At 43.7% G+C, this 24,781-nt stretch overlaps 1 non-coding gene across 1 annotated transcript; it reads right to left on the bottom strand.

Moving 5' to 3' along the window:
* Positions 1-12,115: 12,115 nt before the first annotated feature.
* Trnas-cga (transfer RNA serine (anticodon CGA)) lies at positions 12,116-12,190 on the bottom strand. Its single transcript has one exon. It is a non-coding gene; the product is annotated as a tRNA-Ser (tRNA).
* Between the last annotated feature and the right edge of the window lie 12,591 nt (positions 12,191-24,781).

Genomic DNA, 24,781 nt, shown 5'->3' with positions numbered 1-24,781 from the left:
GGAACTGATTGGTTTGCTTAAGGTCGTTTTAAAATACAATTATTTCACGTTTAATGGGAAAATGTATGTGCAGCCAGATGGTCTAGCAATGGGTAGCCCCCTCGCCGGTATTTTAGCAGAGGTTTTTATCAACGCCCTGGAAATAACGTTCTTCAATTCAAGTTCAGAATTACGCCACAAAATCCGCTATTATGCACGTCATGTTGACGACATTATCATTGCTTTTGATGGCACTGATCATGAGTTAGAGCTTCTCTTCAATACTTTCAATGGTTTACATGAAAAAATTTCCTTCACAAAAGAAAAGAACTTCAGAATGAAAAACGTGAACTTAACTTCCTCGATTTAACAATTTCTGTACAGGATAGTTCCTTCAATTTCAATATCTTCCGCAAGGAAACGTATTCAGATAATGTCATCCCTGCTGACTCAACTCATCCAAAAGCTCATAAACTGGCGTTTTTTCATTCTGCCATTCACCGAATGGTAACTACTCCATTATCACCTGCGGATCAACAAAAGGAATTGAATGTCATCAAAGAGGTTGCTGCTAATAATGGGTACAATCAAAATATGATCGATTACTTGCTCAATAAGAAAATTTCCCAAAATTGTTCGCTTTGAGCAACAACCTCCCAACTGATAGCAAAGAAGCTAAAAAATTTATTTCCATTCCTTTCTTGGGTAATATATCGTATAGGATTAAACGTCTTCTAAAGAAAAAATATAACTGTAACGTCTCCTTCTCTACAGATAACAGTTTAAAAAGAAATCTTGTACATTCAGTAGAGATTGCCAGCGATTGGTTTTCAAATTCAGGTGTTTACAAACTAACCTGTAATAACTGCCCCTCATATTATATTGGTCAAACAGGCAGAGCTGTGAAAACACGATATAAAGAACATCTATTAGGTACTAAAAGAGTGAATATACACAACTCTACTTTTGCTGAACACCTCTTGATAGCCGGCCATACGCCTAAACAGTTAGAAGACACGGTTATCCTACACAGACAAGTCAAAGGGCGTAGACTAGATCTGTGGGAAGAGTTACAAATTTTTAAACATCTAGAGCTCAAAGACGGTAATATACTGAACGACCAGTTGAACCTTGCTTGTAGACAATTTTTCGAAGGCTTTAAACCTGTACTGTTTAAGGTATAACATTATTGCTGGTAACCTCAGTGGTCTATTTTCTCAGGAAGCAATGATGCACTTTCAAATCTTTAAGCTCACTACCCTTTATGTAATGTGGTTTTCTCACGATGTATGGCTGCCACTACATCGGCCCTTATGTGATTTTCTCTGGCTCTAAAACGTCGGCTCCCTGAGAATGTGTATTAACTGGCTTGTGGACCAGGGTTCGTAATTTTGTCTTAAGAGCCATTACTGTTAATTTTAAAGTTCTGGCATATATACGGTGTGTGTGCTTCACTAATATTATAATGTAATTTTTATATTTTGGCTGTATATGCCACTGTATGTAACTCTCGGCGTAAGCGCCACCTGCCTTTTTGATGTATAACTACGTTAATGATACCAAGGCTCCCATACTGTTATAACGGGAGTGTTAAACGCTTTCCTTCTTTTTATTGTTACTTTATCTAAGGACGCTATTAATACTGATAATTTACACGTTGCCTTTGTACGCCAATCGGCACATGGTTCGCGACATGAGCGCCACCTGCCCTGGCCGCAGTGTAACTACGCTGGCCGATTACACTCAGTCGCTTGTGAGCTCTGCAACATCCATGTACTAATTTACATTTACATGACAAACCCTATTTTCAGGGCTATATTTTAATTTGGACAAATGGATCTATGCAGATATTTGTAAAAACGACGATGATACATCAGTCCATACTAATGTAAAATTGTAAATACCAGGCGTCCTTCTCATATTTTTGTAACACAAGAGCTCTCTAATATGTGTTAAACTCTATTCTTGACTTAAGTTTCATACCTTTTAATGTAAGCTATGATGTTCATTGTCCTTAGGCCACCTTCTGAAGAAGACAAATTTAAATTTGTTGAAACCTAGGTAAAGATTTCTTTATCCATTGCAGCTGGTCGGCTGTTTATAATTTTAAAACTCATGTGACTTAATGTGAACCGTTCTGTTGTTTCTCAGGTGTGGTTACTGTTTATAGAGACCGAAAGTGTTTGTGAAGACCAGAGCAGGGACCGTAACGTGTGACGTGAGAAAGAGAGGACCTTTATTTGGCTGTAAGTGGTTGACGGTACTGCCTTAGTACCGTACGCAACTGGCATTTGACTGTGCAGCATCCACTGGACGTGTTGTATCGAGGCAGAATGGCCTTTATTGCCAGAGCCTTGCTGACGTGTCTCACAGAAGGGAACGTCTAGAGAGTCACCACCATGCCACCTGGACGGTCGAACAATGAGCCAATGTTCTTTTCACCGCTGATTCGCAATTTGGTCTGGAGAGTGATTCTCTCTGGAGAGAGAGGAGAACACAATTTCGTGACCCAGACGTTGTGGAAAAGAGACCTGTACTGAGGAGGATCCGTAATTGTGGGGGCAGAGATTATGTCGACCACTCAAATACCTCTTCATGAAATTGTATGGGTGAATCGGCAAGATTTAGCTGCTGTCAGATATCATGACTATATGTTGAGACCTCACGTGCGGTTGTTGTGAGGTGTTGTGGGCCCAGAGTTCTCACTGATGGACGACAGTGCTCGACCTAATGGAGGTCGAGTTGGTTGATGTTTTCCTGAAAACGGAAGCTATTGCACGCACGGTGTGGCCTACTCGCTCTCCCAATTTGAGTCCCAAAGAGCATGTCTGGAATTGATTAGGGAGACGGTTTGTATCACTTCATCACTCACCAACCACTGTCCAAGATTTGCGAGCAGACCTGCAGAAAGAATGGGCCTTATTGCCTCAACATGAGGTTCGTGACATGATTCATAGCATGGCCCGTCGTTGTCAGGCCTTTATTGCTGCCAGAGGTGACTACACCGCATACTGAACATTTTAACCAGTTGTCGGAATGCGTGCGTAACTCAGTTTAGTTGGAAAGAACGCACATCATTTTTGTCTGCCGTTATGCATGTTGCTTACGTTCTGTACACTTCACATTATTTCTACTTTACTATCACTTGTTTACACTGTTTTGTGGCAAAATAAACGTAAGCTTGCAAAATTTCCGTTTATTGCTTTAATTCTGGACACCAGAATATATATATATATATATATATATATATATATATATATATATATATATGGCAGCGCCATCTAGTAGGCCAACCATAGTGCCATCTGGTTTCCCCCTTCAAGCTAGACAAGTTTCGTTCTTTGTAGTTTTTTCGTTTGGCGCTTATTTCGTGAGATATATATCACGAAATATCTCACGAAATAAGCGCCATATATATATATATATATATATATATATATATATATATATATATATATATATAGGGTGGTCCATTGATCGTGACTGGGCCAAATATCTCACGAAATAAGCGCCAAACGAAAAAACTACAAAGAACGAAATTGTGTAGCTTGAAGGGGGAAACCAGATGGCGCTATGGTTGGCCCGCTAGATGGCACTGCCGTAGGTCAAACGGATATCAACTGCGTCTTTTTTAAATAGGAACTCCCATTTTTTTATTACATATTCGTGTAGTACGTAAAGAAATATGAATATTTTAGTTGGACCACTTTTTTCGCTTTGTGATAGATGGCGCTGTAATAGAACGCATGCTGTTACAGCGTGATTACCTGTAAATACCACATTAACGCAATAAATGCTCAAAATGATGTCCGTCAACCTCAATGCATTTGGCAATACGTGTAACGACATTCCTCTCAACAGCGAGTAGTTCGCCTTCCGCAATGTTCGCACATGCATTGACAATGCGCTGACGCATGTTGTCAGGCGTTGTCGGTGGATCACGATGGGAAATATCCTTCAACTTTCCCCACAGAAAGAAATCCGGGGACGTCAGATCCGGTGAACGTGCGGGCCGTGGTATGGTGCTTCGACGACCAATCCACCTGCCATGAAATATACTATTCAATACCGCTTCAACCGCACGCGAGCTATGTGCCGGACATGTTGGAAGTACATCGCCATTCTGTCATGCAGTGAAACATCTTGTAGTAACATCGGTGGAACATTACGTAAGAAATCAGCATACATTGCACCGTTTCGATTGCCATCGATAAAATGGGGGCCAATTATGCTTCCTCCCATAATGCCGCCCCATACATTAACCCGCCAAGGCCGCTGATGTCTCACTTGTCGCAGCAATCGTGCATTTTCCGTTGCCTAATGGTCGAGCGGTTCTAGGCGCTACAGTGTGGAACCGCGAGACCGCTACGGTCGCAGGTCCGAATCCTGCCTCGGGCATGGATGTGTGTGATGTCCTTAGGTTAGTTAGGTTTAAGTAGTTCTAAGTTCTATGGGACTGATGACCACAGCAGTTTAGTCCCATAGTGCTCAGAGCCATTTGAACCATTTTTTTCCGTTGCCTAATAGCGCATATTATGCCGGTTTACGTTACCGCTTTTGGTGAATGACGTTTCGTCGCTAAATAGAACGCGTGCAAAAAATCTGTCATCGTCCCTAATTTCTCTTGTGCCCAGTGGCAGAACTGCATACGCCGTTCAAAATCGTCGCCATGCAATTCCTGGTGCATAGAAATATGGTAAGGGTGCAATCGATGTTGATGTAGCATTCTCAACACTGACGTTTTTGAGATTTCCGATTGTCGCGCAATTTATCTGCTACTGACGTGCGGATTAGCCGCGACAGCAGCTAAAACACCTACATTGGCATCATCATTTGTTACAGGTAGTGGTTGACGTTTCACATGTGGCTGAACACTTCCTGTTTCCTTAAATAACGTAACTATCCAGCGAACGGTCCGAACACTCGGATGACACGTCCAGGATACCGAGCAGCACACATAGCACACGCCCGTTTGGCATTTTGATCACAATAGCCATATATCAACACGATATCGACCTTTTCCGCAATTGGTAAATGGTCCATTTTAACACGGGTAATGTATCACGAAGCAAATACCGTCCGCACTGGCGGAATGTTACATGATACCGCGTACTTATACGTTTGTGACTATTACAGCGCCATCTATCACAAAGCGAAAAAAGTGGTCCAACTAAAACCTTCATATTTCTTTACGTACTACACGAATGCCATCTAGCGGGCCAACCATAGCGCCATCTGGTTTCCCCCTTCAAGCTAATCGAGTTTCGTTCTTTGTTGTTTTTTTGTTTGATGATTTCGAGAGATGCTTGGCTCAGTCACTATCAATGGAGCACTATATATATATATATATATATACTCCTGGAAATGGAAAAAAGAACACATTGACACCGGTGTGTCAGACCCACCATACTTGCTCCGGACACTGCGAGAGGGCTGTACAAGCAATGATCACACGCACGGCACAGCGGACACACCAGGAACCGCGGTGTTGGCCGTCGAATGGCGCTAGCTGCGCAGCATTTGTGCACCGCCGCCGTCAGTGTCAGCCAGTTTGCCGTGGCATACGGAGCTCCATCGCAGTCTTTAACACTGGTAGCATGCCGCGACAGCGTGGACGTGAACCGTATGTGCAGTTGACGGACTTTGAGCGAGGGCGTATAGTGGGCATGCGGGAGGCCGGGTGGACGTACCGCCGAATTGCTCAACACGTGGGGCGTGAGGTCTCCACAGTACATCGATGTTGTCGCCAGTGGTCGGCGGAAGGTGCACGTGCCCGTCGACCTGGGACCGGACCGCAGCGACGCACGGATGCACGCCAAGACCGTAGGATCCTACGCAGTGCCGTAGGGGACCGCACCGCCACTTCCCAGCAAATTAGGGGCACTGTTGCTCCTGGGGTATCGGCGAGGACCATTCGCAACCGTCTCCATGAAGCTGGGCTACGGTCCCGCACACTGTTAGGCCGTCTTCCGCTCACGCCCCAACATCGTGCAGCCCGCCTCCAGTGGTGTCGCGACAGGCGTGAATGGAGGGACGAATGGAGACGTGTCGTCTTCAGCGATGAGAGTCGCTTCTGCCTTGGTGCCAATGATGGTCGTATGTGTGTTTGGCGCCGTGCAGGTGAGCGCCACAATCAGGACTGCATACGACCGAGGCACACAGGGCCAACACCCGGCATCGTGGTGTGGGGAGCGATCTCCTACACTGGCCGTACACCACTGGTGATCGTCGAGGGGGCACTGAATAGTGCACGGTACATCCAAACCGTCATCGAACCCATCGTTCTACCATTCCTAGACCGGCAAGGGAACTTGTTGTTCCAACAGGACAATGCACGTCCGCATGTATCCCGTGCCACCCAACGTGCTCTAGAAGGTGTAAGTCAACTACCCTGGCCAGCAAGATCTCCGGATCTGTCCCCCATTGAGCATGTTTGGGACTGGATGAAGCGTCGTCTCACGCGGTCTGCACGTCCAGCAAGAACGCTGGTCCAACTGAGGCGCCAGGTGGAAATGGCATGGCAAGCCGTTCCACAGGACTACATCCAGCATCTCTACGATCTTCTCCATGGGAGAATAGCAGCCTGCATTGCTGCGAAAGGTGGATATACACTGTACTAGTGCCGACATTGTGCATGCTCTGTTGCCTTTGTCTATGTGCCTGTGGTTCTGTCAGTGTGATCATGTGATGTATCTGACCCCAGGAATGTGTCAATAAAGTTTCCCCTTCCTGGGACAATGAATTCACGGTGTTCTTATTTCAATTTCCAGGAGTGTATATATATATATATATATATATATATATATATATATATATGAGAAAAAAGTTGGAAGTGTTTTATCATAAAAATTCAAAATGCAGAATTATTATTCATGCCAATTAATACAATTTAATAAGGAACATTAATTAGGTACACTTAAAGGAACCCAGTTCACGAAAACATAGAATCATAAATGCTCCTATATATTGTAGGAGTCTTTTAGCCGAGGAAAGGGATTCAGTATGAACTTTCTTTATAGTAGAAATTTCCATTCTTTTCTTTTCTTGTACGCTGCAATGCACATAATTTCGTAATATTTACAACAGCTGTAATCGTCAGTGCAGTGTAATGTAAGATACAGGTACTGTATAAAGACACACATTAATATAATCAGTAATATTTAAAATTACATTCAGCCTACCCAATATACCGAGCGAGGTGGCGCAGTGGTTAGCACACTGGACTCGCATTCGGGAGGACGACGGTTCAATCCTGTCTCCGGCCATCCTGATTTAGGTTTTCCGTGATTTCCCTAAAATCGCTTCAGGCAAATGCCGGGATGGTTCCTTTGAAAGGGCACGGCCGATTTCCTTCCCCATCCTTCCCTCACCCGAGCTTGCGCACCGTCTCTAATGACCTCGTTGTCGACGGGACGTTAAACACTAATCTCCTCCTTCAGCCAACCCAATAAATGTTAGCGGCGCGGTCTAACGTGCTGCTTTCCGGGCGGGAAGGCGTGCCGGTCCCCGGCACGAATCTGCCCGGCGGATTAGTGTCGAGGTCTAGTGTGCCGGACAGCCTGTGTGGATGGTTGGCGAATGCCGGCTGGTTCCCTTACTCCGCCTCCGTTACACTGTGTCGGCGCTGGCGGCGCAAACACCGTTTCCACGTACGTGTACACCATAACTACCACACACATTTAGGGTCACACTCGTCTGGTATGAGACGTTCCCGAGGGGGTGGGGGGTCCACTGGGGGCCGAGCCACACAATAACCCTGGGTTCGGTGTTGGGCGGCGGTGGGGTGGGTGGACTGCTGCGGCCTGTTGTCGGGTTGTGAAACAGTGAGGGCTACGGCGGGACGGAGCCTCTCCGTCGCTTCTAGGCCCTCGGTTTAATATGTACGTGCATACCCAATACATGAAAAGTGTCACAATTCTGAATGTGCCGATCTTCGTGAAGGCACACGTGTCAGTAATAACGCTGAAGCGACGCTATTCTAGCGGTTGCGAATCGTGACGTGACAACAACAAAACTGCCACTACTGCCCTGAGGTGGACAAATTGCGAGATAGAGTCGTGACGTTTTTCGTGCACGTTGAGGCACTTCATGCGTGTTTTTCGGTGACCTAAACTAAAAATTTCGATTTTCTGGTTTGTGTCACTTTCCTCGCAGGGACATGATGTTGTTGTTGTGGTCTTCAGTCCTGAGACTGGTTTGATGCAGCTCTCCATGCTACTCTATCCTGTGCAAGCTTCTTCATCTCCCAGTACCTACTGCAGCCTACATCCCTCTGAATCTGCTTAGTGTATTCATCTCTTGGTCTCCCTCTGCGATTTTTACCCTCCACGCTGCCCTCCAATACTAAATTTGTGATCCCTTGATGCCTCAGTATATGTCCTACCAACCGATCCCTTCTTCTAATCAAGTTGTGCCACAAACTTCTCTTCTCTCCAATTCTATTCAGTACCTCCTCATTAGTTATGTGCTCTACCCACCTAATCTTCAGCATTCTTCTGTAGCACCACATTTCGAAAGCTTCTATTCTCTTCTTGTCCAAACTATTTATCGTCCATGTTTCACTTCCATACATGGCTAGACTCCATACAAATACTTTCAGAAATGACTTCGTGACACTTAAATCTATACTCGATGTTAACAAATTCCTCTTCTTGAGAAACGCTTTCCTTGCCATTGCCAGTCTACACCTTATATCCTCTCTACTTCGACCATCATCAGTTATTTTGCTCCCCAAATAGCAAAACTCCTTTACTACTTTAAGCGTATCATTTCCTAATCTAATTCCCTCAGCATCACCCGACTTAATTCGACTACATTCCATTATCCTCGTTTTGCTTTTGTTGATGTTCATCTTATATCCTCCTTTCAAGACACAGTCCATTCCGTTCAGCTGCTCTTCCAGGTCCTTTGTGTCTCTGACAGAATTACAGTTATCGGCGAACCTCAAAGTTTTTATTTCTTCTCCATGGGTTTTAATTCCTACTCCGAATTTTTCTTTTGTTTCCTTTACTGCTTGCTCAATATACAGATTGAATAACATCGGGGAGAGGCTACAACCCTGTCTTACTCCTTTCCCAACCACTGCTTCCCTTTCATGCCCCTCGACTCTTATAACTGCCATCTGGTTTCTGTACAAACTGTAAATAGCCTTTCGCTCCCTGTATTTTACCCCTGCCACCTTCAGAATTTGAAAGAGAGTATTCCAGTTAACATTGTCAAAAGCTTTCTCTAAGTCTACAAATGCTAGAAACGTAGGTTTGCCTTTTCTTAATCTTTCTTCTAAGATAAGTCGTAAGGTCAGTATTGCCTCACGTGTTCCAACATTTCTACGGAATCCAAATTGATCTTCCCCGAGGTCGGCTTCTACCAGTTTTTCCATTCGTCTGTAAAGAATTCGCGTTAGTATTTTGTAGCTGTGACTTATTAAACTGATAGTTCGGTAATTTTCACATCTTTTAACACCTGCTTTCTTTGGGATTGGAATTATTATATTCTTCTTGAAGTCTGAGGGTATTTCGCCTGTCTTATACATCGTGCTCACCAGATGGTAGAGTTTTGTCATGACTGGCTCTCCCGAGGCCATCAGTAGTTCAAATGGAATGTTGTCTACTCCCGGGGCCTTGTTTCGACTCAGGTCTTTCAGTGCTCTGTCAAACTCTTCACGCAGTATCTTATCTCCCATTTCGTCTTCATCTACATCCTCTTCCATTTCCATAATATTGTCCTCAAGTACATCGGCCTTGTATAAACCCTCTATATACTCCTTCCATCTTTCTGCCTTCCCTTCTTTGCTTAGAACTGGGTTGCCACCTGAGCTCTTGATATTCATACAAGTGGTTCTCTTCTGTCCAAAGGTCTCTTTAATTTTCCTATAGGCAGTATCTATCTTACCCCTAGTGAGACAAGCCTCTACATCCTTACATTTGTCCTCTAGCCATCCCTGCTTAGCCATTTTGCACTTCCTGTCGATATCATTTTTGAGACGTTTGTATTCCTTTTTGCCTGCTTCATTTACTGCATTTTTATATTTTCTCCTTTCATCAATTAAATTCAATATTTCTTCTGCTACCCAAGGATTTCTATTAGCCCTCGTCTTTTTACCTACTTGATCCTCTGCTGCCTTCACTTCTTCATCCCTCAGAGCTACCCATTCTTCTTCTACTGTATTTCTTTCCCCCATTCCTGTCAATTGTTCCCTTATGCTCTCCCTGAAACTCTCTACAACCTCTGGTTTAGTCAGTTTATCCAGGTCCCATCTCCTTAAAATCCCACCTTTTTGCAGTTTCTTCAGTTTCAATCTGCAGTTCATAACCAATAGATTGTGGTCAGAATCCACATCTGCCCCAGGAAATGTCTTACAATTTAAAACCTGGTTCCTAAATCTCTGTCTTACCATTATATAATCTATCTGATACCTCTTAATATCTCCAGGATTCTTCCAGGTATACAACCTTCTTTTATGATTCTTGAACCAAGTGTTGGCTATGATTAAGTTATGCTCTGTGCAAAATTCTACAAGGCGGCTTCCTCTTTCATTCGTTCCCCCCAGTCCATATTCACCTACTATGTTTCCTTCTCTCCCTTTTCCTACTGACGGATTCCAGTCACCCATCACTATTAAATTTTCGTCTTCCTTCACTACCTGAATAATTTCTTTTAGCTCGTCATACTTTTCATCTATTTCTTCATCATCTGCAGAGGTAGTTGGCATATAAACTTGTACTACTGTAGTAGGCATTGGCTTTGTGTCTATCTTGGCCACAATAATGCGTTCACTATGCTGTTTGTAGTAGCTAACCTGCACTCCTATTTTTTTATTCATTATTAAACCTACTCCTGCATTACCCCTGTTTGATTTTGTATTTATAACCCTGTAATCACCTGACCAAAAGTCTTGTTCCTCCTGCCACCGAGCTTCACTAATTCCCACTATATCTAACTTTAACCTATCCATTTCCCTATTTAAATTTTCTAACCTACCTGCCCGATTAAGGGATCTGACATTCCACGCTCCGATCCGTAGAACGCCAGTTTTCTTTCTCCTGATAACGACGTCCTCTTGAGTAGTCCCCGCCCGGAGATCCGAATGGGGGACTATTTTACCTCCGGAATATTTTACCCAAGAGGACGCCATCATCATTTAATCATACAGTAGAGCTGCATGTCCTCGGGAAAAATTACGGCTGTAGTTTCCCCTTGCTTTCAGCCGTTCGCAGTACCAGCACAGCAAGGCCGTTTTGGTTAATGTTACAAGGCCAAATCAGTCAATAATCCAGACTGTTGCCCCTGCAACTACTGAAAAGGCTGCTGCCCCTCTTCAGGAACCACATGTTTGTCTGGCCTCTCAACAGATACCCCTCCGTTGTGGTTGCACCTACGGTACGGCCATCTGTATCGCTGAGGCACGCAAGCCTCCCCACCAACGGCAAGGTCCATGGTTCATGGGGGGGACGTGATACGTTTCGTTTTTCGCGGTGTAGTGAGGTTGATTGTCGACTCGATGTGTGTACAACATTACTTTGCGCTCACTCTCGAATCGCATCAATTTAAATTGTAACTGGCGTAGCGCCAACAGACAGATGTCATAATTGACTGAATATTTAACCAAAATAAGCAATTTCTGTTGTTGCACCGTGTTTCGAACGTCCGACAACGACTGCACAAACGTATTCCGTTAACAGTCGCTACTCCGAGCGTTGTCGATGCTGAAATATGTCGATAGTAGCAGAGCCGATGTTACACTCTATTCGTTGTTAAGTTTGACAAGGAAGAGAATATTGCGGTATGTGTTCCTCCGCCTTTATTGTTACTTTATTCGTGTCTCCTTCCCGCGTAAGCTGAATGCCGCCCCTTCTCGTAGATGGCTGTACGTACGAGTTCTGCAGTACGTTTGCGTTGCGGCAGTGCCGGCAGCACATCGCCGTACAGGCGGATGCGTTTAACCTGCACCTGTACTGAGCTACCCTACGCTAAAATCAACGTCGGGCGAAGATTAGTCATTAACATGCTGTAAAAACCCAGCAACATGATTCGTAAAAACGTTGATCAGCAGCAAAACAGTACATCTTCAGAATGAGATTTTCACTCTGCAGCGGAGTGTGCGCTGATATGAAACATCCTGGCAGATTAAAACTGTGTGCCGGGCCGAGACTCGAACTCGGGACCTTTGCCTTTCGCGGGCAAGTGCTCTACCAACTGAGCTACCCAAGCACGACTCACGCCCCGTTCTCACAGCTTTACTTCTGCCATTACCTCGTCTCCTACCTTCCAAACTTTACAGAAGCTCTCCTGCGAACCTTGCAGAAGGTCTCGAGTTCGAGTCTCGGCCCGGCACACGGTTTTATATGCCAGGAAGTTTCAGTAAATCTTCAAACTACATTTAGTCCAGTTTCTAAAGAAAGTAAAATAGTAGATGACAAAGCTCCGTAATATACTTCACAACGAATCAGGCGGAAAGCCAAAGCTACTACATTTAACGGGCAGCGGAAACACATGTCGTAAACATGCGATATTTCGTATGGATCGGGGTGTGTGTAACGTAAAAATGCATTTTCGAGGTTTGACCATATAATCAGTTACTGAAACCGCAGAAGACAGTGTTCACAGCAGTCCTCTTCGGTCCTTCCGTATCAGATTTCGAGGAATCCAGTTGTTAAGCGCATCTTTAGTCACCCACTTCTACACACATCAGTTTTGCATCACCACGGTTTCGATACTTCCGGAACCTGTACATAAAACTGGAATAGAGATCAACATCAACATCATTTCCGGCCTTTTTATTGCTCATGAAAACCACACATTGCATGTTGTACCACCACACAGCGAGACCTTCAGAGGTGGCGGTCCAGATTGTTGTACACACGTCACCGGTACCTCTAATACCCAGTAGCATGCCTGTATTCGTCGAGGTATACTATCCACAAGTTCATCAAGTTACTGTTGGTCCAGATTGTCCCACTCCTCAACGGTTGGTTGGTCACGTCGTCCATAAACAGCTCTTTTCAATCTATCCCAGGCATTTTCGATAGGGATCAAGTCTGGAGAACACGCTGGCCACTCTAGTCGAGCGAAATCATTCACAAGATGTTGTGATATTCGCTATTTTTGGCTTCATTAAAACAGCAAATAGTTAATACTTTCAGCCAGAAGGCAAATACTTATTTATAAATGGTTCAAATGGCTCTGAGCACTACGGGACTTAACAGCTATGGTCATCAGTCCCCTAGAACTTAGAACTACTTAAACCTAACTAACCTAAGGACATCACACAACACCCAGTCATCACGAGGCAGAGAAAATCCCTGACCCCGCCGGGAATCGAACCCGGGCGTGGGAAGCGAGAACGCTACCGCACGACCACGAGCTGCGGACACTTATTTATAAAGAATGATTAATGCATAATAAGGCGTCGCATAGCGACGGTAGAATTTTCTAAATAATGTAATTCATCGTCTTTGGGCGGCAATATAAACAGAAAAATACGGATAGATATGCGATCCTTCACTATTTTGTTCGCTGGAGAACAAATGAAGCCTTGAGCGCCAAAAGACTTGTACTATTTTTCTTAAGTAAGACGGACGCAGATTTGTGGCAGTCTGATCTAATTTTTACTAAATGTATAAAAACGTGTTATGTCTAAGTTTGAGTGAAGTGTGAAAAGAACTATTATAACTTATCGTAACGACGCACGAGCGACTCAAAAGGACAATGGCTATATAAAAGAGCGCTCAATGGACATGAAACGGACATAAAAATCTACCGTCAATGTAGTACTAAGCTTAAGGTACGATATATGTTTTAGTTATAATAAATATTTGTTCTGGAAATACTGAATCATTTAGCAGTACTCATTCCTGTCATCTCCTCAGTATTATTTTCATTTTAATTATGCATTTTGATAAGATTACAGTCACCTAGATCAGCAGTCCAATGTGCGTGTTACATTGATAAAAAGAAAACTGTTTTATCGTCTTCTTGCATCAGCTTTAATATTGAGTTTCCCTTTTGTGTGATGTTACAGTTGTTTTTGCGCCCTTAAGAACTTTCTGGTCCCTTAGGAAATTGTTTTGTCATAACAATAACTTCACAACCGGGTATGATCGTACCTACGATCATGAAGTAATTAGGAAGACGATAATGCAATATCTTAATCAATAGCACGCTAGCTGTGACTGCTTCAAGCCACGCGAAACTGCAAGTAAAAACTATTCACATTTGATAATGCAATATTTTATGACAATGGTCAATCCATGATTCTTACGCCATTTGTGATTTATAAAACAGTAAGCGAAATCTCAAATTCCAACTTTTCCATGGAATAACAACATCATTTTTATTTTGTTACATCACAATGTGCACGATGGGTGGGGGGGGGGGGGGGGGGATTGTCGTCTATGAAGACAAAGGCCTCGCGAATATGCTGCTGATACGGTTGCACTATCGGTCGTAGGATGGCATTCACGTATCGTACAGCCCTTACGGCGCCTTCCATGCCCACCAGCGGCGTACGTTGATCCCACATAATGCCACCGCAAAACAGCAGGGAACCCCACCTTGCTGCACTCGCTGGACAGTGTGTCTAAGGCGTTGAGCCTGATCGGGTTGCCTCCATATACGTCTCCGACGTATGTCTGGTTGAAGGCATATGCGACACTCATAGGTTAAGAGAACGTGATGCCAATCCTAAGCGGTCCATTCAGCATTATGTTGGGCCCATCTGTACGGCGCTGCATGGCTTAGTGGATGCAAAGATGGACGTCACTGGGGACGCCGGGAGTGAGGTTGCGCATCGTGCAACCTATTGCGAACAGTTTGAGTCGTAACATGAAGTCCTGTGGCTGCACGAGAAACATTGTTCAACATGGTGGCGTTGTAGTCAGGGTTCCTCCGTGCCATAATCCGTAGATAGCAGTCATCCACTGCAGTAGTAGCCCTTGGTCGGCCTGGGCGAGGTATGTCTTCGACTGTTCCTGCAACTCTGTACCTCCATGTCCGAACAACATCGGTTTCGTTCACTCCGAGACGCCTGGACACTTCCCTTGTTGAGAGCCCTTCCTGGCACAAAGTAACAAAGCGGACGCGATCGAACCGCGGTATTGACCGTCTAGGCATGGTTGAATTACAGACAACACGTGCCGCGTATCTCCTTCCTGGTGGAATGACTGGAACTGATCGACTGTCGGACCCTCTCCTCTAATAGGCGCTGCTCATGAATGGTTGTTTACGTCTTCGGGCGGGTTTAGTGACATCTCCGAACAGTCAAAGGGACTGTGTCTGTGATACAATATTCACAGTCAACGTCTATCTTGTCAGGAGTATACGGTTTACCTATGTCCTGTTTTTAACTTTCTTCGCACCTAATGCACTCGACACAGAACCTCCTATAAACTCCGACGATGTTTCTGAAATCTGCCGTACGTGGTGACGGATCCTTTCTAAAAACTACTCGAAGAAATCAAGCACAATCTGTTTCTCGCTGCTTTTTAGGGTTTTATGCGACTACCTTCACTACAGAACACGAATCGAATCCGTAAGTGAGCACCGCTGGCAAGAGAGAGAAATCGATTGCCCAGTAAGATCTGGCACAGGAACTTCAGGTGTTAAACACTGAACACGGTGACTGGTAAAAACAGTTGAGACTTCCAATGCTTTAGCGCGCGACGCTATGTCATGCGCGCTAGAATTTCAGCGAAAGAACCGACACATATGTGGTGCCTATTCCCAGTGGCGTATGTTGTAGGTGTCGCGCAATCGCTGAGCGTGCTGAATGTTCGTTTGTTTTCATTAACGTGGAACTTCGATGAACCACGTGTACATACTGCTTACAAGATGAACCTCCAGCAGACCACAGGCAGTTCCTTCCCCATCCCTAATCTAGTTCAGATGTGGCTACGTTTCCTGTGGCCTGGGCGTCAACAGTACGAGACCCTCTGATCCTCCTCCGTTGCGCACAGGCCAGACGCCACCCTAGAAACAGCCGATATCTGCCGACAAAAAGAGTGTCAAGTGCCTAAGAACTTCACCACTGGTTCGGAAAGCGCTATCAGAGTTTTCAAGTGCAATACACCTCTGACCTCCCGCTTCCTCAGACCTGAAAGCAATTAAGCCATCTCGACCGTAGCTTCCGCTGTTTGTATCGTCCGCTACGCACTGCTGACCAGTTGAGGATTGTACTGCAGACAGCCGGATAGCCAGCCAACTTGACACTCGTTCTTCCCTTACCGGAAAAGCCGCTGCCAGCATAATGAATGGGAGTCTGCATGAGTGTTTGTTCACGGGCACTGTAGTTAGGGGAATAAAGGAGGAGGACTGTCGCGTCACATCTCGTCGATAATGAAGTTATTTCATATATTGCAGCAGTTCGGATTGGGCAAGAATGGAAAGGGAAACCGCAATGTCCGCTTCAAAGGCATTTTGTGTAACTAGTTTGTTTGCGTGGCTGCCCTCCGCAGCAAGCACAGATATACTTGTTTTGTAAATAAAAGAGCCTTTTCTTACTGAAACTTAATTTATTTTTCCCAGACGCGTTTCGCCTTTTTCTGGGTCTAAGGCACTTTCAGCGGGATCTATAACGATACAGTTTTGTTATTTTTAGATTATCAAACAGTTCGCGTAGCGTTTTTTATGTTATTAAGCAATTACTTACAGTGTTTTGTGATCTGCGTTTTCTCTCATCTCAAAAGAACACCACAACCCCCCACTCCCTCCCCCCCTCCCCCCCCCCCACACACACACTCAATTAAAAATAAAACAATTATACATAAACACTTCAGCTCTCTCTCTCTCTCTCTCTCTCTCGTACACATACACGCACACACAGATATAAACATCATGAATAGAAGTATTGAACATATACTTCGTTAGGTTGGCAATATGTAGGTAAACAAACCAAAGAGGAGAAAACACGTAATGAAGTTACAATATTTACGTTTTTAAAGCAGTGTTCGAACACATAGCTATATCTAGTGGCAAAAGAATAATAGTATTCCGCAAAAAAGAAGGAGAAACGTGGTGAACAGTGTGAAAAAGTACGGAATACAAAATTGTGCTTATGTTTCAAAAATAAAGCAGTAGTGCGGCTTCCAGACAAGATGAGAGGAAACGCAGATCACCGCAAACTGTAAGTAATCACTTAATAACATAAAAAACGCGGCATGATCTGTTTGATAATCTAAAAATAACAAAACTGTATTGCTATACTCGTAGATCCAACTGAAGACGCCTTAGAGCAAGAAAAAGGCGAAACGCGTCTGGGAAAAATAAATTAAGTTGCAGCAAGAAAAGGCGGATTTATTTACAAAACCAAGCATTCTGTATAACCCAGTGACATCGTATTGAAATACTCCACTGGTTGTGAAATCAGATTTAACACATATCACCTACTATGATTCCAGAATTAAGTTTTCATTCTGTAGCGGAGTGTCTGCTGATAGGAAAATTCGAGACAGATTAAAACTGTGGGCAAACCGGGACTCGAAACCGGGACCTGACAAAGAATGTTAAGAAAAGTAGGAAGATATTTTTTCTTAGTAAGAGTGACAGGATACAAATTTCAGAGTATCTGATCAGTCAGCATGAAATATTCGGTGATGAGGACGAGAATGTGGGAAAAAAAAGGAAAAAAACTTCAAAGGAATCGTGCAATATGCCCCAGACAGATATGTATGGTCTTAAGCGATGGGAAAGACCCACCGTGGTACAATATCTGTGTTAGAAAACTGCTAGTAAACAAAGAGAACTTCACCTCAGATTCAAGAGAAGTAAAAACCTAGCTGACAAACAAAAGCTGCACGAAGCGAAAACGAGCGTGAGGAGAGCAATGAGACAAGCGTTCAATGACTTTGAAAATAAAACTTTGTCAACCGATCTGAGTAAAAACCCTAAGAGGTTTTGGTCGTATGTAAGATCAGTAAGTGGGTCAAAATCATCTATTCTTTCACTCGGTGACCATACCGGTACCTAAACGGAAGATGACAGAGGGAAAGCCGAAATACTGAATTCGGCCTTCGAAAGTTGTTTCACCACGAAAGATCGTAATATGATTCCTGTTTTCAATCGTCGTACGAACTTTAAAATGGCAGATATTGAAATAACCGATCGCGAAATAGAAAAACAACTGCAATCGCTTAGTAGTGCAAAGGAGTCAGGAACAGATGAGATATCTGTAAGAGTCTACAAAGATTATGCGAAAGAACTTGCTCTCCCTCTAGGAGTAATTTATCGTAGATCGCTTGAGCAACGAAGGTTACCTAGCGACTGGAAGAAAGCATAGGTCATTCCCGTTTTTAAGAAGAGACGAAGGACAGAGCCATAAAATTGTATACGTATATCATTGACGTCCTGGTGAGCAAGATGTATGAAACAGGCGAAATACCCTCAGACTTCAAGAAGAATATAATAACTCCAATCCCAAAGAAAGCAGGTGTTGACAGATGTGAAAATTACCGAACAGTCAGTTTAATAAGCCACAGCTGCAAAATACTAACACGAATTCTTTACAGACGAATAGAAAAACTAGTAGAAGCCGACCTCGGGGAAGATCAGTTTGGATTCCGTAGAAACACTGGAACACGTAAGGCAATACTGACCTTACGACTTATCTTAGAAGAAAGATTAAGGAAAGGCAAACCTATGTTTCTAGCATTTGTGGACTTTGAGAAAGCTTTTGACAATGTTGACTGGAATACTCTCTTTCAAATTCTAAAGGTGGCAGGGGTAAAACACAGGGAGCGAAAGGCTATTTACAATTTGTACAGAAACCAGATGGCAGTTATAAGAGTCGAGGGACATGAAATGGAATCAGTGGTTGAGAAGGGAGTAAGACAGGGTTGTAGCCTCTCCCCGATGTTATTCAATCTGTATATTGAGCAAGCAGTAAAGGAAACAAAAGAAAAATTCAGAGTAGGTATTAAAATCCATGGAGAAGAAATAAAAACTTTGAGGTTCGCCGATGACATTGTAATTCTGTCAGAGACAGCAAAGGACTTGGAAGAGCAGTTGAACGGAATGGACAGTGTCTTGAAAGGATAATATAAGATGAACATCAACAAAAGCAAAACGAGGATAATGGAATGTAGTCGAATTAAGTCGGGTGATGCTGAGGGAATTAGGAAATGAAACACTTAAAGTAGTAAAGGAGTTTTGCTATTTGGGGAGGAAAATAACTGATGATGGTCGAAGTAGAGAGGATATAAAATGTAGACTGGCAATGGTAAGGAAAGCGTTTCTGAAGAAGAGAAATTTGTTAACATCGAGTATAGTTTTAAGTGTCAGGAAGTCATTTCTGAAAGTATTTGTACGGAGTGTAGCCATGTATGGAAGTGAAACATGGACGCTAAATAGTTTGGACAAGAAGAGAATAGAGGCTTTCGAAATGTGGTGCTACAGAAGAATGCTGAAGATTAGATGGGTAGATCACATAACTAATAAGGAAGTATTGAATAGGATTGGGGAGAAGAGAATTTTCGTTGCACAACTTGACCAGAAGAAGGGATCGGTTGGTAGGACATGTTCTGAGGCAAGGGATCACAAATTTAGCATTGGAGGGCAGCGTGGAGGGTAAAAATCGTAGAGGGAGACCAAGGGACGAATACACTAAGCAGATTCAGAAGGATGTAGGTTGCAGTAGGTACTGGGAGATGAAGAAGGTTGCACAGGATAGAGTAGCATGGAGAGCTGCATCAAACCAGTCTCAGGACTGAAGACCACAACAACAACAACATCATTGACGTCAATCTGTTGTAGAATTATGGAACATGTTTTATGCTCAAGAATTATGACGTTCTTGGAGGAGGAAGTTCAACATGGATTCCGTAAACAGAGATTCCGCGAAACTCAGCTCGCTCTGCTCCTCCATGAGATCCACAGTGCCACAGACAATGGCGCTCAGGATAACGCCGTGTTCCTTGATTTCAGGAAGGCATTTGATACTGTCGCGCACTGCCGTTTAGTGAAAAAATACGAGCTTATCAGGTATCGGAGTAGATCTACGACTGGATTCAAGACTTCTTTGCATTCAAGACTCAACATTCGCTCTTATCAGAACTAAATCGACAGATGTAAAGATAATTTCCGGTATGCCCCAAGGACTTGCGATAGGACGTAACTTTTTCCAGTATATGTAAGTGATCCAGTAGAAAGAGTCGGACCTCTCTAAGGCTGTTCGCAAGTGATGCCATTGTCTATAACAAAGCAGCAACGCCAGAATATAGTAACGCTCTGCAGAATGACCACCAGAGAGTTAATGAACGGTGCAGGCTTTGGCATTTGACCCTGAACATAAATAAATGTAACATATTGCGCATACACACGAAAAGGAATCCACTACTGTATAGCTACACCATTGATGACATACCGCAGGAAACAGTATCTGCAGTAAAATATCTAGGAGTAACTCTCCGGAGCGACTGTAAGTGAAATGACCATATAAAATAAATAGTAGGAAAAGCAGATGTAAGAGACAGATTCATTGGAAGAATCTTAAGGAAATGTAACTCATCCCCGAAGGAAGTGGCTTATATGGCGCTTGGTCGACCCATTGTTGAGTATTGTCCATCTAACTGGGATCTCTAACAGATAGAACTGATAGAAAAAATAGAGAAGATCCAACGAAGAGCGGCACATTTCGTCACGGGATCGTTTAGTCGGCACAAGGGCGTTACGGAGATGCCCAACCAAACTCCTTTGGCAGGCGTTACAAGAGAGTCGTTGTACATCACGGAAAGATTTGTTGTTGAAATGTCGAGAGAGCACTTTCCGGGAAGAGTTGGGCAACGTATTCTTCCCCTACATACGTCTCTCGTAATGACCATGAGGAGAAAATCCGAGAAATTAGAGGCAGTATAGATGCTTACCGACAATAACTCTTCCCACGAGCTATTCGCGTATGGAACAGGGTTGGAGAGCTCAGTTAGTGGTGCAAAAAGCATCCTCCGCCACACACCATTACGTGGCTTGCGGTGTACAGGAAGACCTTTCCCTTTGAGAGCGAATTCTCTGCCGACTGAGCGACCCGAGCACGACTCACGATCCGTCCTCACACCTTTACTTCCGCCTGTATCTCATCACCTGCCTCCCAAACGCACAGAAGTTCTCCTGCGAAACATGCAGGCCTTGCACTGCTGGAAGGAAGAATATTGCGGAGACCTGACTTAGCCACAACCAGGGGGATCTTTCCAGGATGAATTTTTCGTTCTGCAGAGATATGTGTGGTGTTATGATTGATTTACATATCAGCTAGTATGAGTGTGTTACATGTCAAGTAGTATGACTGATTTATATATCAGCTAGTATTGTTCTTAGGTATGATGGATCTCGAATCAGCCTTATAAATATAAATACCTAACTTTCTGCGATGGTGTGCACTTCCACTTATTTTTCCTCTTGAACAGCACGTAACATACCTTTCTGTGACATTATTTTTCTTCTCAGCTGGGATACATGCATTGGGAAGTGAGTTCAAATTTTTGCCTGAAGTCTCATCGAGGTGATACCCAGTGATGGTCGCCCATGAGCAGAGTACTCAGACTGCTCAGATAGCGGCGCACTCTCTAGCAGTTGCTGTCAAACCGCCTCATCATCATCATCACGAACTTCTCTCTTCGTCATTTTGGCTGTTCACTAAGATGAGTGGTCACATGACGTACGTGACTTGTTCTTCGTTTTAGAATACATTTAAGAGGCATCTGTTCATCTTTATCTACATGGATACTCTGAAAATCACACTTAAGTGCCTGGCGGAGGGTCCAATCGAACCCCTTTCACAATAATTGTGTATTATTCCACTCTCGAACAGCGGGCGGAAAGAACGAACACCTAGAGTCAGTTCCACATAAAAGCGTACGCCGTTATCTGTATGAAATAAAAGACACTATTATAAATATATGTTTAAATGAAAACACGAGGCGTATTCGGAATGTAAGGTCCGAGCAGGTGCGAAGCGATAACCACTGTGAAAATCCGATGGAACTTTGTACAGATGTGTTGGGCAGTCTCTTCAGTGTCCCTGTCGATCGCTTCACGTCACTCTTTTCGGTTCAGAGCGCAAAGTGATCACGTAGAAATGCCTAAAACAACAGTGTCTCCCGCCAAGTATGTGAATCCGGTGAGAGATTTCGCCTGAAGCTATGCAGCCAACATAATATAAATGTCAGGCTTTTCTTTCTTCGAGACAATTTTCAGCCGCATTCTGCAGGGGCAATGAAGATGCTCCTGCAGCGCTTTCGAATGGAAGTGTTTGATCACCCACAATACAGCCCTCTCTGTAGTTCATCTCTGCTCACATGAACCGCTGGCAACATTTTGGCACAAACAACGAAAGGCAGACCAGCTTTGAGAATTGGCGGAAAGGACAGGCAGCTGATTTCTGTGACGAGGGTACTGGAAAGTTTGTACAACGCCATGACAAATGTCTAAGTCGGAGAGGTAGTTAGAAGGTGTGGCTAACGGTTGCGAATAAAAAAAGTTTTCATTTTTACTGTGGTTTTCATTTCGGGACCGATCGGAGCTTACTTTCCAAACAACCCTCATACATGTTATTACTACTTGCACAGTTACCTAATAGTTAATCCAATCGCCGCCATGATCGATTAATGCATGACACCATAGTCCTCTCTCCGGTAAATCATCCCACGTTTTCAACCTCTAAATGTCATTTGATCCACTTCGCAACGAACGTCTTTTACTTTCTAAGAATTTTAGCAGCAGCCTCATATGAAAGCTTTGATACTTTTAGATGATTTACGTGGAACACTGCTCGTGACGCTTCAGATATTTTGCCCTCATTTTAAACTGCAACCGACAAAACAAAACATTCAAGTCTCAGACTGTTTATCTATACAATGTGCAGAAGCCCATTGATTACAGATGGAGACCATCACTACCATAGATTTCTCTGCAGACGTTACATTTAAAACAATGGCGCACACTTTCTTGTGGAACTGACTGTATTTCTTTCTGTGCGAGCTCTGATTTCGCTTATTTTATTATGATGATCGTTTGTCCCTATGAAGGTGAGCGTCAACAGAATATTTTCGCACTCTGATGAGGAAGTCGTTGACCGAAATATCGTGAGAAGATCCCACCGCAACGAGAAACAAGAACTATTAGGTAAAAACTGAACGTCATCCATTCCTATAGCGTTGCGCGCATTTCCGAGCTGAGCTCCTCACGCGATTTAAATTCCATAGTAACTACACCCCCCCCCCCCCCCCCATGAACCATAGACCTTGCCGTTGGTGGGGAGGCTTGCGTGCCTCAGCGATACAGATAGCCGTACCATAGGTACAACCACAACGGAGGGGTATCTGTTGAGAGGCCAGACAAACGTGTGGTTCCTGAAGAGGGGCAGCAGCCTTTTCAGTAGTTGCAAGGGCAACAGTCTGGATGATTGACTGATCTGGCCTTGTAACAATAACCAAATCGGCCTTGCTGTGCTCGTACTGCGAACGGCTGAAAGCAAGGGGAAACTATAGCCGTAATTTTTCCCAAGGGCATGCCTCTTTACTGTATGATTAAATGATGATGGCGTCCTCTTGGGTAAAATATTCCGGAGGTAAAATAGTCCCCCATTCGGATCTCCGGGCGGGGACTACTCAAGAGGATGTCGTTATCAGGAGAAAGAAAACTGGCGCTCTACGGATCGGAACGTGGAATGTCAGATCCCTTAATCGGGCAGGTAGGTTAGAAAATTTAAAAAGGGAAATGGATAGGTTAAAGTTAGATATAGTGGGAATTAGTGAAGTTCGGTGGCAGGAGGAACAAGACTTTTGGTCAGGTGACTACAGGGTTATAAACACTAAGTCAAATAGGGGTAATGCAGGAGTAGCTTTAATAATGAATAGGAAAATAGGAATGCGGGTAAGCTACTACAAACAGCATAGTAAACGCATTATTGTGGCCAAGATAGATACGAAGACCACACCTATTGCAGTAGTACAAGTTTATATGGCATCTAGCACTGCAGATGACGAAGAAATTGAAGAAATGTATGATGATATAAAAGAAATTATTCAAATAGTGAAGGGAGACGAAAATTTAATAGTCATGGGTGACTGGAATTCGAGTGTAGGAAAAGGGAGAGAATGAAACGTAGTAGGTGAATATGGAGTGGGGGTAAGAAATGAAAGAGGAAGCCGGCTGGTTGAATTTTGCACAGAGCATAACTTAATCATAGCTAACACTTGGTTTAAGAATCATGATAGAAGGTTGTATACATGGAAGAACCCTGGAGATACTAAAAGGTATCAGATAGATTATATAATGGTAAAAGGAGATGGGACCTGGATAAACTGAAAGAACCAGAGGTTGTACAGAGTTTCAGGGAGAGCATAAGGGAACAATTGACAGGAATGGGGGAAAGAAATACAGTAGAAGAAGAATGGGTAGCTCTGAGGGATGAAGTAGTGAAGGCAGCAGAGGATCAAGTAGGTAAAAAGACGAGGGCTAGTAGAAATCCTTGGGTAACAGAAGAAATATTGAATTTAATTGATGAAAGGAGAAAATATAAAAATGCAGTAAATGAAGCAGGCAAAAAGGAATACAAACGTCTCAAAAATGAGATTGACAGGAAGTGCAAAATGGCTAAGCAGGGATGGCTAGAGGACAAATGTGAGGATGTAGAGGCTTATCTCATTAGGGGTAAGATAGATACTGCCTACAGGAAAATTAAAGAGACCTTTGGAGATAAGAGAACCACTTGTATGAACATCAAGAGCTAGGATGGAAACCCAGTTCTAAGCAAAGAAGGGAAAGCAGAAAGGTGGAAGGAGTATATAGAGGGTCTATACAGGGGCGATGTACTTGA

The sequence above is a fragment of the Schistocerca cancellata genome, chromosome 6 (assembly GCF_023864275.1).
Source record: "Schistocerca cancellata isolate TAMUIC-IGC-003103 chromosome 6, iqSchCanc2.1, whole genome shotgun sequence".
Classification (NCBI taxonomy): Eukaryota; Metazoa; Arthropoda; class Insecta; order Orthoptera; family Acrididae; genus Schistocerca; species Schistocerca cancellata.
Note: the sequence above shows the minus strand (reverse complement) of the source record. Positions and strands in the feature narration are given on the sequence as shown.